The sequence below is a fragment of the Gymnoscopelus braueri genome, assembly GCF_963280865.1.
Source record: "Gymnoscopelus braueri genome assembly, chromosome: 17".
NCBI lineage: Eukaryota > Metazoa > Chordata > Actinopteri > Myctophiformes > Myctophidae > Gymnoscopelus > Gymnoscopelus braueri.
This window is the reverse complement of record NC_137617.1, coordinates 41797975-41815972: the sequence shown is the minus strand read 5'-3', so window position 1 is coordinate 41815972 and position 17998 is coordinate 41797975.

Genomic DNA, 17998 nt, shown 5'->3' with positions numbered 1-17998 from the left:
TAAAAAGAGCTCCAGCTATAGCATGCCTTTTGGTGATACAATGTGGTATCAATTACGCATTTTACGCACGGGGGTGCCAACTCACCCGAGAGTCTAAAAATAGAATTCAAGAGATTTATTTTTGCATAACTCGTATGCTATTGTCAATAAATGGGTTTGATAATGATTAATTGGAAGTCAGACAGGCTTCATTCAGAGCTCTGCTGTTTCTCCTGTGTGCTGGTTGTGCAGTTTTTACATGTTGTGAATCATGTGTACCTACATTGTGCAATTACTTCACATCCCCATGTATTTGAAATAAAACAAAACCAATGCTTTAATATTGTATCTATTTATATATCTTGTTTTTCACAAGCAAGAGTGAGCTGGTGTAACAGCATACCCACTAATACAAGCCATGAAGGCAATCCATTACACTCCATAATCCAGGGTTTCCAAATCAGGCTTGGCCCTCTCCATAGCCTGATGATGTTACACAGCAAAAGCAGGGCGGGACAGAGGGAAGAGAATTTGGCAGGTGTACAAAGCCCTCTGGTTGCACCGAGGACACGTAGCAGCTTCTACAACCACGACCCAGCCTGACCTTTCATTTTCTCCCCATACTATACATTTATCTTAGTTTTGACGATACAGACTGAAAGAAACCGGTCTCGCTGTGCCAGTTGAAATCGAGAGGATGCATTAGTTTATAGAGCAGTGGTTCTCAAACCTTTTTGATTTCAACGACCGATCCATAACACTGAGAGTGTACAAATGGAACCAAATGGATCCATTTGGTTCCATTTGTACACTCTCGGAGTTACAGACCTGTACGGGTTCATTTGGAACCCCTTCAAGGAACCCTGAGAGTCCCCTGGACCTCACTTTGAGGACCACTGCATTATAGATTTGACCTGTTATCTTTCCAAACTGAGGAATCACTTCAAACCACTTTTACAATTCATACATTGTTGTATGATGGTGCTGCGCAGAAATATTAGCTCTACATCTCACATTGCGTTCTGATCTTTTAGATCGGTTATTTTCTAAAGCAATTTTGCCTATAATAACATGCCCAAAATAGGTAGGCCTGTACAACAGGTTTAAAGCGCTTTTTAAAAAGATGCATTTTTGCAAAAATGTGTACTGTATGTTCATGTAGTAGAATAATGATGCATTTAAAATATTTAAAAAAATGTCCTGTGCTTCCAACGACAAATATATTGTATGTCTGCTTAAAGTGCTATTCAGGTTAGCTTTAACTCAAACCTCATTTTGCTGGGGACCCCCTGGAACCCCCCTAAAGGACGGACCCCTGGGTGTCCCCCGGACCCCACTTTGAGAACCGAACCACTGAGCTAAATACCTGTATTTGTTTTTTATGATGTTCCCTCAGCTGCTGGGAAAATGAAGGGTTTCAGGGAAAGCCTGTGGTTAGTGATTTTTGTCTATATGCGAGGCAGGTATTTTGATTCTCGGCATCTGTGTGTGTCTAATGAAAACTGGTTGGCTGGCTGCTGCTAACACCTGCCATTAGCAGACAGGCAGCTTTCAATCTACATTTTAACGCCCCTTTACATATATATGTAAATATATATCAAATAAATATATACCTCTGTTCTATAGGACGTATGACTGAAGATTTATGGTTCATATGTACATTTACAATGGCATATATACTGCTTTCGCTGAATGCTTACAGCATATTGCTTCCAAGCTTACATTATGGGGTTGGGAAAGTGCCAGTCTTAATATAGGGCATGTTACGGTATGAGTTAGTTGGGTATAAAATCACTTGTATACAGAGTTATAAAAACGTGATGACTTGTTTAGTTTCTGGTGAAAACACTGGACTTTAGGGCTGTCCGAAAGCGATAAATTTAACAATAACTATAAATATGTCGTCTTAAAAATGGTCCTCACCACAACTACATGTATAAAGAAAATGTGGTGAACAATATTGTTGGAATCACTTTAAGAGCGATTTGATGAACAGGGTTATTATCAACACGACACTCTGTGGCGCAGTGGTAAAGTCACTGTCCACCACCGCAGAGGTTGTGGGTTCGAATCCACCGCTGCATACGGCTGTGTTGGGCGTCTATGCGAACACAGTTGGCCCGTATTTGGGGGAGGGAAGCAGGGCGGGGAGGATGATATTGATCATTGTACGTACACTATAGTGCTACGGGCTGGGGGTGGCACCTGTCAGTGACAGTGGGGATTGTTTGGCGAGAGAGGAGTAGGACGAAGGCTCTACGTCCTCCTCGTGGGGGCTCCTCACTGGCAGTAGGATACAACAGCAGTGTGTGGGGAGGAATTCATTGGCATAACTACTAAATTGGGGAGAAACAGGAGGTGAAAAACAATTGGCTTCTCTAAAAAAAAAGAGGAAAAAAAGAACGTTGTTATCATTATTGGTGTGGTCAACCCTTTACTAACAACCTGTGACTCAGAAAAAGCCAATTTACTTTATTTAAAGCTGCACTATTCAATTTATATTTCTTTGACACCCACTGGCAATTCATAATACACCATGTAGTTTTGCTGCTAGACCCTCAAGTGGTCTGGTGTGCCAAGCCGTCTTATTTAAGAGATGTTCTTGCCCGGAGATTAGCCTCCCAGACAGCACTAACTGTACACCACCCCTTCAACAATGATAAAGATGGTTAAAGTTTAGGCTTGGGGCTGTGGTTGGGGTTAGGGGCTGCTAATCCTAGGATTACAGAGAAGTCGGAATTGTTGCCAGCCTGAGATATGACAGCAGATATGTCACTTTAAAGGTCAGCTGAGGTACCCAGTCTCTGTGTTCATTTCGGAGTTGTGTTGACTTTGGTTTGTCTTTCTTTTGCTGTTATGCCAGAGAAGGGACATTCCTGTAAAATGGATTGAAAGCACAAAGGAAGTATCGCTCACAGCCAACCAGTCTCACTACTGTGCCAAACTCGCTTAGTTGTAGATTGTTATGTCATATTGTGTATTTTAATCACTCCCTTTATGTAAAAATAAATAAAAATAAAATAAAAACACCCAGTGTGAAGTGGGCGGTGTGGTCATCACAGTGGTCATCATAGTGATGGAAGCCTATTTATAGGTTATTGTCATCATGTGTCTCGCTAGCCAATCACAGTGCTGAATAGAGTCAGCCAATAGAGTCAGCCAATCACAGTACAGGAAAGTGGGCCAATCACAGTGCAGGAAACTAATACTAATGAGGTGTCCCAACCTCACTTATAGGGCCGCCCCTAACATACAATATGCATTGATTGATTATCTTTATGTGTAAATTGTTACACTTGCATACTGTACCTGCCACAAAAGGCCCTGTAATGTAACTGCTGTGGCATGTGTGACAGCCTTGGGCATAAGGTGATGTCTGAGGCTTTGAGACAAGACACACCTATTACTTGCCACTCTCCTTTGATGAAGAGACGGGTTGTTGTAGGTCGTAGCTAGGCTTTAATGGTTTTAATTTGATGTTATACAAGCAAAAAAAAGCACCACATTATTAGCTTGCCTGCATGGCATTACCAGGATTATTGCGTCGCAAAGTGTCGGTGTGTTCCGGTTTCGGCACCCAGAATTGCCCCATTAATGTGTGGGTGAAATAGGCTCTCTCTGTCCCTCCCTCTCCCTCCTTCTCCCTCTCCCTCCCTCCTTCCTTGTCTCCCTCTCACTCCCCCTTTCCCTCTCTACATCTCCCCCTTCCCCTCTCTCTCTGTCTCTCTCTGTTTGAATCTAGTATTTCAACATAAATATATTCACATACAAAAAGCTAAAGATTCCAAGGCACTCTTCACCTCAATGTAAGAAATATTTAATAAAATAGTGTGTGAATGAGTGGTAAGGAGTGACTGATTGAGTACCAGCTGGTGTGAATGGTGACTGAGTGGTGTCTGAGTGTGACTGGCTAATTACTAGGTGGAGCCTGCTGGTGATTGGCTCCTGTGACCAGGCTGGGGACTATAAATTTGGCTGTCTAGTCAATGTTTGTTAAATTCCATCTTGACAGTCTTCAACTGCATTAGTCCTGTAAAAAAGAAGAAATCCAAGCACTCAAAAAGAGGATAGGAAGTAAAGTCAAAGCAAGTTTTATTCTCTAAATATAGAATAACATTTCTTATAACTTTACTTACTCTCAAATTTTTTTGAGTGCTCGGATCTCTTCTTTTTTTTAAGTCTACATTACCTCTGATCTTAGAAGCACCATACACCTTAAGACGTTTGTATCTGCTGTGAGCACCTGGTTGGCCTCTGTCTTTTCACACAAGTTCTGTGTTTGAGTGTTTTCAGATTTGCCAGTGTTTTAGAGGTGTCAACGTTAACATGGGTTACAGTCTTGGTAGTGTAGGGGTGGGTGGTTGTCCTTTTTGTGTTTGTCTGATCATGTGTTTCTTTTGTTTGTTAGGTAAGATACCTGTAAGAGCCATATGATTTCTGTTTCGCCTTTGATGACGTCGCTGCAGGTCATGGTCACTGTTGGTCAGGTTATTTAGCAAGATCTGTAATCAAGGGCAGGTGTTGCTGATTGGCAGCGGCAAACAGTTTTTTGACTGTTCATGAGGTATGCCGTATTTTTTATGAACTCAACGGACACATTTGGACATCAGTTTTATTGAGCACCTACTCAACATCATTCTCGGCCGTCTGCAACCAGTAGTGCCAAAGTATAGGACTTTGTCACTACAATACCTGTTTGGGGACTGGGAAGGAGGGAGTTTTTATGTTGCACCTGCGGTGACCCCTAGGCCGGATTGTAACGATATATACAGTATAGCTACCATTCCATGATGGACAGACTGATGGATGAGTTGCTTTTATTTTATAACTTTAACTTTATTTTAAAACATCTGATTTAAATTTTTTCTTAACCACTTACACCCTATATATTGTACTTCATAGAATGACGAATAGCCGATCAACAAGCTCGTAACGTGTTTATTTTTATTTGTATTCTTTTTTTAGGGAGGGGGTTCTTAAAAAAAAAAAAAAAAACTTAATAGACATTTAAGAAATTGCCCATAATGACTTGCCCGAAGGACACCAGGTCATCAGTGTCTACTAATTATCAGTGTATGTAGAGTGTGATGTGTTAAACGCAACATAGTGACCATTATTAGACTTGTGACTAGATGAATACATAGATGGATGGATGGATGGATGAAGTCTGTCCACTGGACAATACTAGTAGCACAATCCGACTGAGTTACTTTATGTGAAATGTAGTGGAAGCTCACAGGACAGTGTTTAAATAGAACTGTGTAATTTGCTGCTGTTTGCCTTGGACTGGAGTTGCTGCAATCTATAATATATTTTCCTGTGGTGCGTCTCCCTTCGTCCAGACTGGTGGTTTGGGTGGAAGCACTTTGAATGGGAGTATGGAGTTTTTTTTTTCTCCATCATGTCTCTCAGTCTCCACGCTGCCTGGGATGACTCGCTTTCTCACAGGTAGCGGAAATAACTCCTCTCATTGCCACCGCCGTTTAAATCAGGCTGAAGTTCGCCTGCATACCAAAGGGGATGTGAGAGAGTTTGAGCCCCGAATCCAGTTGAGCACCAGTTGAGGATGTTTAAAAATAACTGTCCCGCCCTTTCACATGTACAGTAGGTAACCTCCAAGGTTCAGTATGTCAGGCAGTGTTTACTTTTTATCATCATAAATGCCTCTCTCCTTCGAGAGCAAGCCAAGGAGCGAGATGCATTTTGGAATTGGAGCCGCTGAGCCATGCATGACTTGGAAAAAAGGAAATCCCGGATTTGCCATTATTGGCTGCTTTCGGAAGGATCAGCCTTAGAAATGTTAAGGTGTAGGCCAAGGTAGTCTTGCATAGCCAGACAAGAGAGAGAGAGGGACATCTCCACCTTGTAACATCTACATTAAATGTAGGGGCTCTATATATATATATATATATATATATATATATATATATAAAGAATTTCAGAACCATGCAGACCTTTATATTTGGACCGTATCAGGATTCGTTTTCAAAGCAGTAGGTGTAACGGGAGGTTTTCTTCTAGCCCCTACATTGAATTTAGATTTCCCCAGATGTATTGGTAGGCATGAGATCTCCGATCGTCTGGCTACGCAAGGCCAAGGCACCTTCACGTCAACACCTGCAGCTTCTTCATTATATTTCTGTAGCCCTGTTTTCCGCAATGAAACCTACAGTTATAGGCCTCCCTTAGAAACGCTTGTGAACAGAAGCTGTCCGTTTGACGTTTGCAGGGCCACACGTTTGCTCAAAAAGCACAGTGCAGACCCTCGTAAGGGGCAAACAAAGTAACAACGCAAAAGAATAAAAAACATGTCTTTGTAACACGACCTGGCATACTTTACACAAGTCATGGAGAGTCTCCACTAATGGGATCACCTGCTTTCCACTCTACATGAGAGTGGAAAAGCGATCCAGGTTCACGTTGTTTTCTCGGGAACGGGCATGCTTCTATTCAAATCCCAAGCATACATTTTGTACAGTAGAAGCAGGCAGCCAGTCATGTGAATTTTGTGTAATATATTACTGGATATCGTCGTTGTCGGGTGGAAACCTCATACGGTATGTCCAAAACTGTTACTTTTTCGGATTCAAATTCCAAAAAGCGCCGCATTTTGAGCTTGTAGATCAGCAATTTTGTGGCACTTTTTTGTGAGACTGTAGTATGTAGTAGTAGTAGCATTAATTAACGAAAAAACATAAAAAGTTCAAATAAGGAGATAAGAGGTTTCTGCCCCAACAACATAAAGATATATATTATTGCAGGCAGCATCAAGGCGGCCAGGCACAACATGAAAGGCACTGGTGCTAAAACTGTGTGCAGCTGTGTGCGGCAGAGCCTCTATGTGCCGGCAACACGTAGCATCTGCCTGGCTCGAGCCACGTGTTTCTACTTGTATGACTTCAGTTTATGCTAGCCAAAGTCTCATAATGCATCTCTCTCTCCCTTTCTGTCTCTTCTCTTCTCTTCTCTCTCTCGAACTCTCTTCTCTCTTTCTCCCTCCCTCGCTCGCTGTATTTTCTTTTTTCCTTTCCCCTCCATCTATCAATCAGTGTCTGCAACACCATTGTTCTGTGTCAGACCGAGAGGGGCTATAAGCGTTCATTTTTATTTACAGCGGCTCACGAAGGCCAATATTTACTGGCTATTATACCTTAGTTATGTGCTATTATGACTTTGTCAGTTATCGTTGAGACTCATCATCAGAGGGCCAACTTTCCTGTAAATACCTGTCTCGTGCAGAAACTTCATGTTTTCTTTCGGCGCGATCCCATTGTAATCACAACCGTTTGAGACAAATTATAGGGTGAGCGTCGACCCGCTCTGCGTTTAATTGAAAATGTCTGCGATGAAGTGTAACTCCACAATTTAAGACATCTCTTTAAAATATTTAAAAACTATATGCTCGCCCCAAGGCTGCACATCTCGCTCCCTCTGTGTTTATGATAAAGAAATAAAAACGTGTAGTGAAATGTGTCTTTAGATAGCAGCTTTTTTTCCCCATGGCTGCTGGACAATGTTCTGCTTGCTGACACGTTCCAAGATATCTCTCAACCTGTTTTCTCAAGCCACGCTTTAAAACAGAGTGTGTTATTTCCCAACGGACCAAGGAAATGAACCTTTCTTTGGCAGATAAACCAGTATAGGCCAACTGGAATGGGTAGCTTGATGTTGTCAAGGGCCTTTGAATTTTACCAGCCTTTAAAGGACCATTCTGGTGGCTCAGCATGTTTAACCTATTAAAGGGGAATTTCACTTCTGGGGTAATTTTCACATCTAATCTGACTGTTATGTCCCCCAGATAGTTTTTAAGTTGCTTGGTTCAATATCTGGGTATTTGATATAAATTTCATCAGACATCCCCTTCCACCCCCCCTGTTTTCAACTTGGGGTTAGGGTTGGCTCCATGTTAGACTCATTGAAAACACACGGCCCTGGTTCTGGTGACTGATGTTGTCCTTAAATGAATGGGGAGACTTAAAACAAATAACTAGAAAATGTGCTCCTCGGAGCACAGGTCTCCGTCAGGCGAGGTGGTAAAAGAAAGTACTGTTCCTGATTAATCCTGTCTTACCTATTTATATTACATATTGTGATGTCACGTGAAGCTTGACCAATGTTAGCTGTGAGCGGACGGACACACACACGGACGGACAGAGGGTAAAACATACTCTCCACCATGCCTTCGGCCTGGCGGAGACAATGAAGGTCTTTCAGGGATGTGTATTTAGAACAAGACCAGGAGACCTGGTTCTGCCAGACCCAGAATCAATACCTAGTACGTAACACACCTACAAACCACTTTATAAGTTGAAATCTGAAGATCAGAGCACTACGTCACGCTAAGCTTGGCCAATCGAAAAGAGGGAGGAAAAACATTGAACCGGGAGGAAAAACATTGAACCGGGAGGAAAAACGTTGAGAGGGACAGACAAAGCCTCATGTAGGCCTGACCCCCTGGGTCTGGCAACAATAAGTCAAACATGGAGTTTGAAGTTGAATGGGCTTATATAGGAGGGGGCGTGTTTGATCAAATGAATATCAAATTTCTAAATATTGAATCAAGCAACTTAAAAACTGCCTGGAGTGCACACAAGAGTATGTGTGCACACAAAAGTCTGCGGCACGTTGTGACGCGTTGTTTTGTGAGCCTGTAGATCGGCCATTTTTGGCAAAGAGATTTGGTATAGAGGGGGAACAAAGGAGTGGACCAAGTACAGAGCCCTGGGGGACCCCAGTCAACTAAGCACATGGTTTAACCCTTTAAGACCTGGAACGCATCTGTGTCACTTTCGATTTTTTGGCTATTCAAAAATAGCAGATCTACAAGCTCATAGCGCGGCACCGAGTGCCGCGCTATGAGCTTGTAGATCTGCTATTTTTGAAAAATCTAAAGAATCGCATCAGGTCTTAATGGGTTAAGTGGTATTAACAAGGCACAGCATCTGAGTCAACTCATGACGAGGCCTCCGTTAGAGGTCTTCTTCAGCCAATGTCCAGACAGAACCCCACGTGCACAGACAGGCAAATAACCGGTGTCATTGTCCGACATGCAGCGACTGCATGCCCTGCACCAGTCACCTCTGTGAAAATAAACCTACGTTCCAGCTTTGTCCTAGACTCACCCAGTCACTGTCAGAGCGCGACGTATAAATTCAGAGAAATAAAAATGACTTCCATGCGGCGTTATGGGCAAACAAACTGAATTACAGGGTGCATTCTCCCAAGTCCAGCTATGCATGGCTGTTTGTCCTAGTGAAGCCCTTTGTGAACTGCAATCATGTCATATAAGGCCCTGGATCTTTTTCCCTTGGGTTTCTGGACTGGGGCTGGTTCTCTCTGGCCTAACATTGCTCTTACCTCCACGCCCTATCCTATACAGTAGTCATCAACCAGGCCCATCATTTTCCACTACTGCATGTGTGAATACTGCTGTGTGATAAGGTACAGATAGACAGTGAGTCAACGTCATAGGCCCATGCTGCAGTGTTTTTAGCTGAACCGAGTTAAATGGGAAATGGTGCATTTGTGTAGCGCCTTTATCCAAAGTGCTTTACAATGTGCTTTATATTCATTCACACATCCACACACTGATGACGGAGGAAAACCATGGAAGGTAACAACCCGCTCATCAGGAGCAGGTAGGGGTTCGGTGTCTTGCTCAAGGACACTTCGACATGCGGCCAGGAGGAGCCGAGGATCGAAATGGGAACCTCCTGATTTCAAGACGGCAACGTTACCTCATGAGCCACTGTCCTCTGTTGACTCTGAAGATTGAGGGCAATTACAGGGATTTTTAATTAAAGGTGCAGTAAGTGATTTTTTGGTTGTTAAAATAAGTGTTAAATAGCTCTATATTCTGATAGGAATATAGAGCTAGTGTTTGTTCAGTAACAGGGGTCTCCCCGTCTCTCCATCTCTCTAGTAAACATAAAATCAGGAGACATAACTCACACAGGATACAGGATAAACACATGAAATTGGAAGTGATTACAAAAAGAAGTGTGCAGACAAAAATTGGAAATGGAACACTATAAAAATGTAATCTGATAATTGGGTACTCCCCTAATTGGCTGAAATAGGCAACCCACCTGAAAATGTATTTTCTGTTTATTAAAGAGCTGGTGAGAGAGAGGGGGAGATCCCTGTTACTGAACAAACACTCTATACAGCAACGATTAATATAAGAACATAGAGCTTTAACTTTTCAACAAAAATAAAATATCACTTTAATGCACGACCATCAATTACAATCTCCCATTGGTTTAAATCGTTATCCTACATGAGAATATATGAGAGCATAATCATCACCTGTTCCTTTACCTGTCAAAACTGCGCGTTGATCATAATCATGTCTCTTTAGTGCATGTGAAGAAAGCCCTTTCAATACAGAATTTGGCACAGACTCAACTCACCCACTGAACTAGAACGCTGCTCCCAGTACTCTAAACATGTACAGTACATGTATGTCAGAACGTGTCGGCCAATAACCAAATTGCATGTTTAGTTTAGAATTTGCAGCGGTGTGTGATTACCCCAGGCCTGTGAATTCCCACACTTGACATCAGTCTGGGAGGATGCAGGTTGAAATGTAAATATGGTCATCACCACTGTTATACATGATCATCAGTTCTTCAATAAATGTTACAAAAAAGAATAAAGACAGCTCTGTAAATGTTACCTGTGACCTTCCATAAAGTTTCATCAATCTGAAGCGTCTACATTTGGCAAGGAGCCAGTACGTATAAAACGAGGAATGGAGCATTGCAGACTTGAAGCCTCCTAGCTGTTTTTGAAACAGGAGCTGCTAAAGCAAGAATCCAGCCCCCTTGCTGAACTCCGCCCACGCGAGGCATCGCACCGCCTCCCCCGTCCGGGGCGTGAGAGAAAATGGCGAGGCACCCAAACCCTACCAAACCCAGTGGCCTTTATCGTGGCCCCGTGTCCTTCATGGCCCAATTAAGATGACAGTTTAATGAAAGTGCAAGGAAGCCTGTCGTTTGATTACAAGGTCAGATTTGGTTCTTGATGCCCACATGCATGAGACCAGTTAGTTTGACGTTTGCCGTGACAACACGCTAGAGAACAGCAGTCAAGGAAGAGACAACAACCCATGTTGAAACGTCTCTCTATCTTTTAACTCGAAGGCTTTCTCCAAGCACAGATTTTCAGCGAAAGGCCTCTTTTTCTCAGCTTTTCCTCGGTCCAGCTTTCTTTTCATCTCTGCATCTGGACTTCTCCAGAGACCCAGCCCCCTCCTCAGCCCCATCGCTCCATCCCTCCCTCTTCCCCGCCTCCCCTCCCCTCCCCTCCCTGTTCTCCTTCCTCCCATGCTCACACTCCCCCACCGGTGCAGACGACCAGTCAGACAGTGGATGGAAAGTATGACTGAATTCTTCCCTGACTTCAGATAATGTGCAAGCCTGCTGGCAGGCGTGACCCCACTAAACAGGAGGGGGGAGAGAGAGAGAGAGAGAGAGAGAGAGAGAGAGAGAGAGAGAGAGAGAGAGAGAGAGAGAGAGAGAGAGAGAGAGAGAGAGAGAGAGAGAGAGAGAGGAGAAGACAGGAAGAGAAAAGACAGGAACGTTTTCCTTGGTCGTTCCTTTCAGTGCATATAAATTTCCTCACACGGCCAAAGTTCTAAGATGACAGAGATTTGGTCTTTGGTCGTTTGGTCTATCAGAATCTCTGTTGCATCTCCCTTAACTCTGTGCAAGAACACAATGACAGAAGGGTGGTGAAATCCCCACACTTATTATAACCACTACAAGCAGCTGTGGGGTTTATTCTTCCGTTCATGGAAGTAATTGTTTTGCCCGCAGAGAAGCTACCGGACAATCAATATTCCTGAGACATGAGAGAATGGGTGTCGTAGGCGATGACAGGACAGCAGGCTCAATTAAAAGAACTCCAGAATAACGCGTTATTTAAAGAGCCCCATCGCATGGTGATGTTTATGCTGGCTGTGTCTGCGTGTCAACATGACGTCAGATGCTACAACACAAAACCCAAGGAGCCTCACACAGCACATCTGGGTGTCATGTTACAGAGCCACGAAAAAAAAAGAAAATCAAAACCCAGGGAGACACTTTTGTGACGGATAGAGAGAGAGAGAGAGAGAGAGAGAGAGAGAGTGAAAAAGACAAACCGAGGAAAAAAGAGAGGGAGATTTAGCTAGCAGAATAATGTTGGGATGGAACATTCTTTGGGGGAGGAGTGACCTACACTTTAATGCACGCGTGTGGGTGTCTAAATTAGACACGTATGTCCTGAACTATTTTGCATATAGGCAGCTCAAAATGGTTTCAAAGTCAGAGGCATTGTTTGAGATTTCTGCTTCAGGCGTTGCTCTACACAGGCTCTTGATTCCATTTCTGACTGACATGCGTGCGACACGCTGTTGTCTATGGAGGAGTCTTTCAGACACTGGGAACCTTTTTTCCGTGTTTCAGCTTGAACATAATTTCCAGTCGACCTGGAACAGTCGGCTGCGCGCTGCTTGCTGCCCAGAGCAACATCTGGGAAAAGACGGCCCTTCTCGTCTTTTCCTACAGCAACAACGCATTGCTCAGCTTTTCCCCTCCAAATCCTCCAAATCATCTTCATTGATCGTGTCTCTTTTGACAGCAAAACATTGTTATCGTGTATGTGGAAGAGGCAAGGTGATGATAGACGTACAGGCATCTTGTCAAAACAAACGTCCATTAGGGCTCTTTACGCGTTATAGACCAGCTCTCCAGGAGATTGGTTGCATTTTAAATGTTTGTGACTTGCACGTCAAGCACCATCCGTCATTAGTTCATCCTCCCTTTCACCACTGTCTTAAGTTACACATCATCAATAGCTAGTGTGTTGGAGTGTGTGGTGTGTACACCTCTCAGGAAGGGGAGCCGTGCTTTGAGACTGACGTATGCTCCTGTCAGTAAAAGGTAGTATGTGAAAATCATCGGGGGGGTTGGAGTGGAAATGAGCTCAGAAGTGCCTCCTGGAAATGTCGTTAGCCCAGCCGCCTGCCGCCCCTCCACACACCACCATAAATACTGTGGCCTACAGAGATGTTCCCATTCAAGAGAGGGAGAGAGAGAGAGAGAGGGGGAATACCACTGAAGAATAATGGAGAGAGGGACAGAGGAAGAGGAGAAAAACACTTGAGGAAAGAGAAAATTAGATTATGAAAATCAGAACCAAGCTTTCATTAGCTAAGCAACAAATCAGTGTCAAACTTCAAGTAGGAATATAGAAATTAAACATGAGAATAATGTGAACTGAAATGGGGGAAGGAATATGACAGACAGAAAGCCATAAAGAAAGGGAGAATGGAAGGGAGGGGGTAAACCTCAGGTTTTTTAGGGAGACTGGAATGGAAATAGAGAAGGCTGGAACTCTGGGAGGAAAATTTAAATGCCAGTCTTGTGAATGACTCACGCTCTCCCCACAGCCACAGAAATGGACAGCTCTCTAGTTTCTGCATTGTTCAGGCTCATTCGGTAGGACTGCTTTTCGGGGGGTGACTACAATGGCCGACAAATGCACTAAAAGTTTTTTTTGCCTGTTTCAGGCTAGTCTCACAGTAGCCAGATGATTAGACAGATGCCAAATGTCTGGGGAACAACTGTTGAACAGTTGTCAAGGATCAAACAAATGCATGACAGCCATATGAATGAATTGACCAACCAAAGACCAGTTTAGACCAACCACGGACCAATCATGGACTTCTGTTGCAGCCCAGCCAATCAGAGGCCATGCAATCTGGGAACCCATGCTGTAAAACAAGTTTTCTTTGTTTTTGCCTCTGGGGCACAACCTCCTTTTTCGTGTTGAAAACAGGAACTCGGGTTTGGCTCCTCCCATTTTCAGTCCGCTCCATCCGGGTGCTCCTGTGTTTATTCCTACTAACAACGATATTACTGTACATTAAGGCAGTAGAGCCGAGAGATTAATCAGAGGCTTACCTGACTTTTTCTCTGGCAAAACCCGACCATGCTGACTTGTGATTCAGACCGTGCCATCACTGGAATTTATGACATAAAGCCTTGCGCGACAAAAGTGCGCAGACAAATACAGTATAAATCACTCTTAAGATGCTGCGCCTGACCACATGAGACTATAGTTTCCGGGAGCATTTTCCCAATTCCATACTTCGCCCCCAGAAATGACCTAATGGGTTTCTGGATGTTAGATGTGTGCCAATCATTTGATAATAATACTGAACAAATATTAAAGAAGGCACACTCCTCTACCGTGTGTTGGCTGTGTTGTCAGCAGTGTCAGTCTGACCCAGGTTGGTTTGACACAGGCCAAGAAACAAGCTTTTCTCTCTGCATGTTATCTCAGCCTTGGCAGTCAGACTCTCGCTGGATCTTCTGTCCTAATATTTTCCCCCGTCTACAGCTGGTAAATCCATCAGTTCTACCTGGCAGCACCGCTCCATCCCTTCTTTTCTTATTTAAATCTTTTTTATTGAGGCAGCAGTCAAAAAAATACATTCGGCCTAGCAAATTTGTCGTCATTATAAAGCCATCCCGGCTTTTCGTGGAACTAATACTGCATAAAGAGGGCCAACTTACCTGAGGCAACCAAGATAGAATACCTTTTCCCACTGAGCCCTACTATTTCCCAATTTTCTTTTATTATATCATGTTGTTAGTTGTTATTGTTAGCACAGTCTGCAGAGCATATGCAGCACCAACATTTCACTGCTTGTACTTGTATGAGTGAGTGACAAATGTACCACTCTTGAATATTGAATTTTGAGTTTTTCTTAACTGTTATTATTAATAATTTTCTTTGTAATGAATAGTTCACCCAAAGATTTTTACGCATTCTTGTGCCAATAATTTGATGACCGGGTGCATTTCCGGTAGGAGACTCAAATAGACTCCTTTGAGTCTCCTACCGGATACATTAGCATATTTCTGCCGGTAATCAAATGCGACAAAAACTAAAAAATCTCCATTAATCCAATGCTTTATCGGGTGTGTAATTGATAGAAAATAAGTATTTTAGGGGGGTGAACTGCTCCTATATATTAGTCTGTAATTGGTCTGTAATTGAACAACTTCAAATTTCTAAATGATGCTGGGAAGAAGTCACATAAATGACTTGGGCATCGTACAGTATGCCAGTCTGAAACGTAAAGGACGGAAAGAAAACACACTGTCATGTTGGGAATTCATTATGAGCCACTTTTCCCGTGCCCCAAATGGCCTGCGGCACAGAGTCTGCGTTTAGGTCCATGCATCTGTGCTCCATATGTGATGATATCAGTGGGGAGATGAACCAACGGCAGCACAGGAATGCTACATGCAGCCCACCTCAACAACTCTGAAACCTAACAGTATGCGAGCGTCTGCCAGAAGCCACACAGTCCTTTACTGCAGACGTTCCCAAACTTTTCCATGCCAAAAGGACCAAAGCCATAGGCTCTGGCTGCAGCCCCCCATAGCAAAATGGCTTGAAAAAAAGCAGATCTATAAGCTCACAATGTCTTGCATCGCGTCATGTTGTGAGACTGTAGATCTGCTATTTTTGCTGTTTTTATTTTGGAAAATTCCTTGAACCTGACAACCTGACAATAATAACATGCCCAGAATAGGGGTGCCAACTTGAAAGTGGTTAAACTGGCGCAATAATATTATTTCATTTCATTTCATTTATTTCATTTCATTTCATTTATTTCAATTATGTTTTACATGATCACATACATTTATTTTTATTTTTTAACTTTTTTTGTACATATTCCATAATTGAAAAGGAACAGGAAGAAGATAAATCTTATTTATACCTGTCCCTTTGTGCCATTAAAATCATCAAATATCCTACCAACCAATACATGGCCATGATTCATCAGAAAATAATGAGTAAACTAAACAGAAAAAATGAAAACAGAAAAAAAAGAAAATTAGAGAATAAATAACGAAAGTACTAGCAAATTAAACAGAAATAAGCAAAAGATTAATGTAAATGAAAATTAACCTTCCAATTCATACTTTATAATTTTTCCCCTTTTGAACCATTTCTTAAACTGAAACATTGTTGTACAACTCTTCAAGTCCTTGCTTTGCGCATTCCATAACTTTATACCTGTAACAGAGATACACATTTGTTTTAATGTCGTCCGAGCAAACAGATGTTTAAAATAATATTTTCTTCTGTGATCCCCCTCCTCTGAGCTCAATACAAACAACTTCTGTAACTGTTTTGGCAACCCTCTATTTTTCGCTCTGTACACAACTAATAATGTTCGTAGGTCAATTAAATCCATTATTTTCAACAAGCCTGATAAAATAAAAAGTCTGTTAGTATGTGCTCTGAAATCCTCTTTATACATAATTCTTAAAGCTCTTTTTTGTAACATAACCAAAGGAATGATGTTACTCTCATATGTATTGCCCCACACTTCCAAGCAATAAATAAAATATGGTAAAACCAGTGTACAATACAACATCCTTAATATACTTATATCTAAATCATATTTTACCTTGTTCAAAATAAAAAGACTTTTAGCCACTTTGGCTTTTACATGTGCTATATGATTTTTCCATGATAATTTGTCATCTAATATAACACCCAAAAACCTAAATTCATACACTCTTTCAATATTCACACCATCTATAGAGAGCAATATTTCATCCTTTTTCAGGTTGGAGAAAATCATAAACTTAGTTTTTTTCAAATTTAAAGATAACTTATTTTTATTAAACCACCTTTTAAGTTTCTCCATTTCATTTGTAATGCTTTCTGCTACCTTTCTTAAATTGTCCCCTGAACAAAAAAAATTAGTGTCGTCTGCAAACAAAACAAACTGCATTATCTTAGATACTTCACATATGTCATTAATGTATAAAATAAAGAGTTTCGGACCCAAAACAGAGCCTTGTGGGACCCCGCATTCAATACTCATACAATCAGATGTATAGCCCTCCAACTGTACATATTGTTGCCTGTTATCAAGATAACTGATTAACCAGTCTAATACTACACCTCTCACACCATATTTATTCAATTTTGAAATCAATATTGTGTGATTAATTGTGTCAAAGGCCTTTTTTAAGTCAATAAATACCCCTATAGTATGTTTATATTCGTCTATTGCTGTTGTTATTTCATCCGTTATTTTCATAAGTGCCAAAGCTGTGGACCGATTAGTTCTGAAACCATACTGACTCTCACTCAGTAGGTTATTCTTTTCAATAAAAGAATCTAATCTTTGTACATACAGCTTTTCAAGCACTTTTGAAAACTGGGAAAGCAATGAAACTGGTCTATAATTAGTAAAATCGTGTTTGTCTCCAGTCTTAAAAAGTGGAATGACCTTTGCCATTTTCATCCTGTCTGGATTAAATTTGAATTTAAGGCTTGTCTTTCCTCTTCTACCCTGGATTTGAACCCGGTTTTCCTGCTGGAATCCTTTTTTTTTTACCATTGAGCTAATCTTGCTCAGGGGATAAATGTAATCTTGACCATCAGGTCAAAATTCGTGTCAGATCCTGTGTCTAGGTGAGACATGACCTTTGACACGATCCTAATGTCTCAATAGAAGAGCATGGAGACTAAATACAACGCCCCAATTGTATACTAAGTTACTAGAAGTTGCTTAGTTATTTCTCTAGCACAATCTGGCAACACTGCCGGTTGTGTATGGATGTTTTAGACAGACAAAGTTTTTTGGTTCCTACTCATCTGCTGCTAAATTGGACGGGCCAAACAAATTTTTGGTGCACCGTGTTTCCGCCCAGACGCCTTGTACCGACGCACCCTTAAAATGGCCGCTTTTTTCTTTTGGTCAAGTGGAACTGTTGTTTATAAAGTCATTTTATGAGGCTGACGTGGTTAATAATTTTGTCTTTGGGATGTACATGACACGAAAATTACGGAAAAATGAACGTGACTGGGGTGGCTATGGAATACGGACATTACCGCAAGTGACTGCAAAGACATAGTAAGTGGCAAATGTTTAATTACTATCAGCCATTTTGGCTAACTCTCGCCAACGGCGTTTCCTTCCGGTGTACTTCGCTAC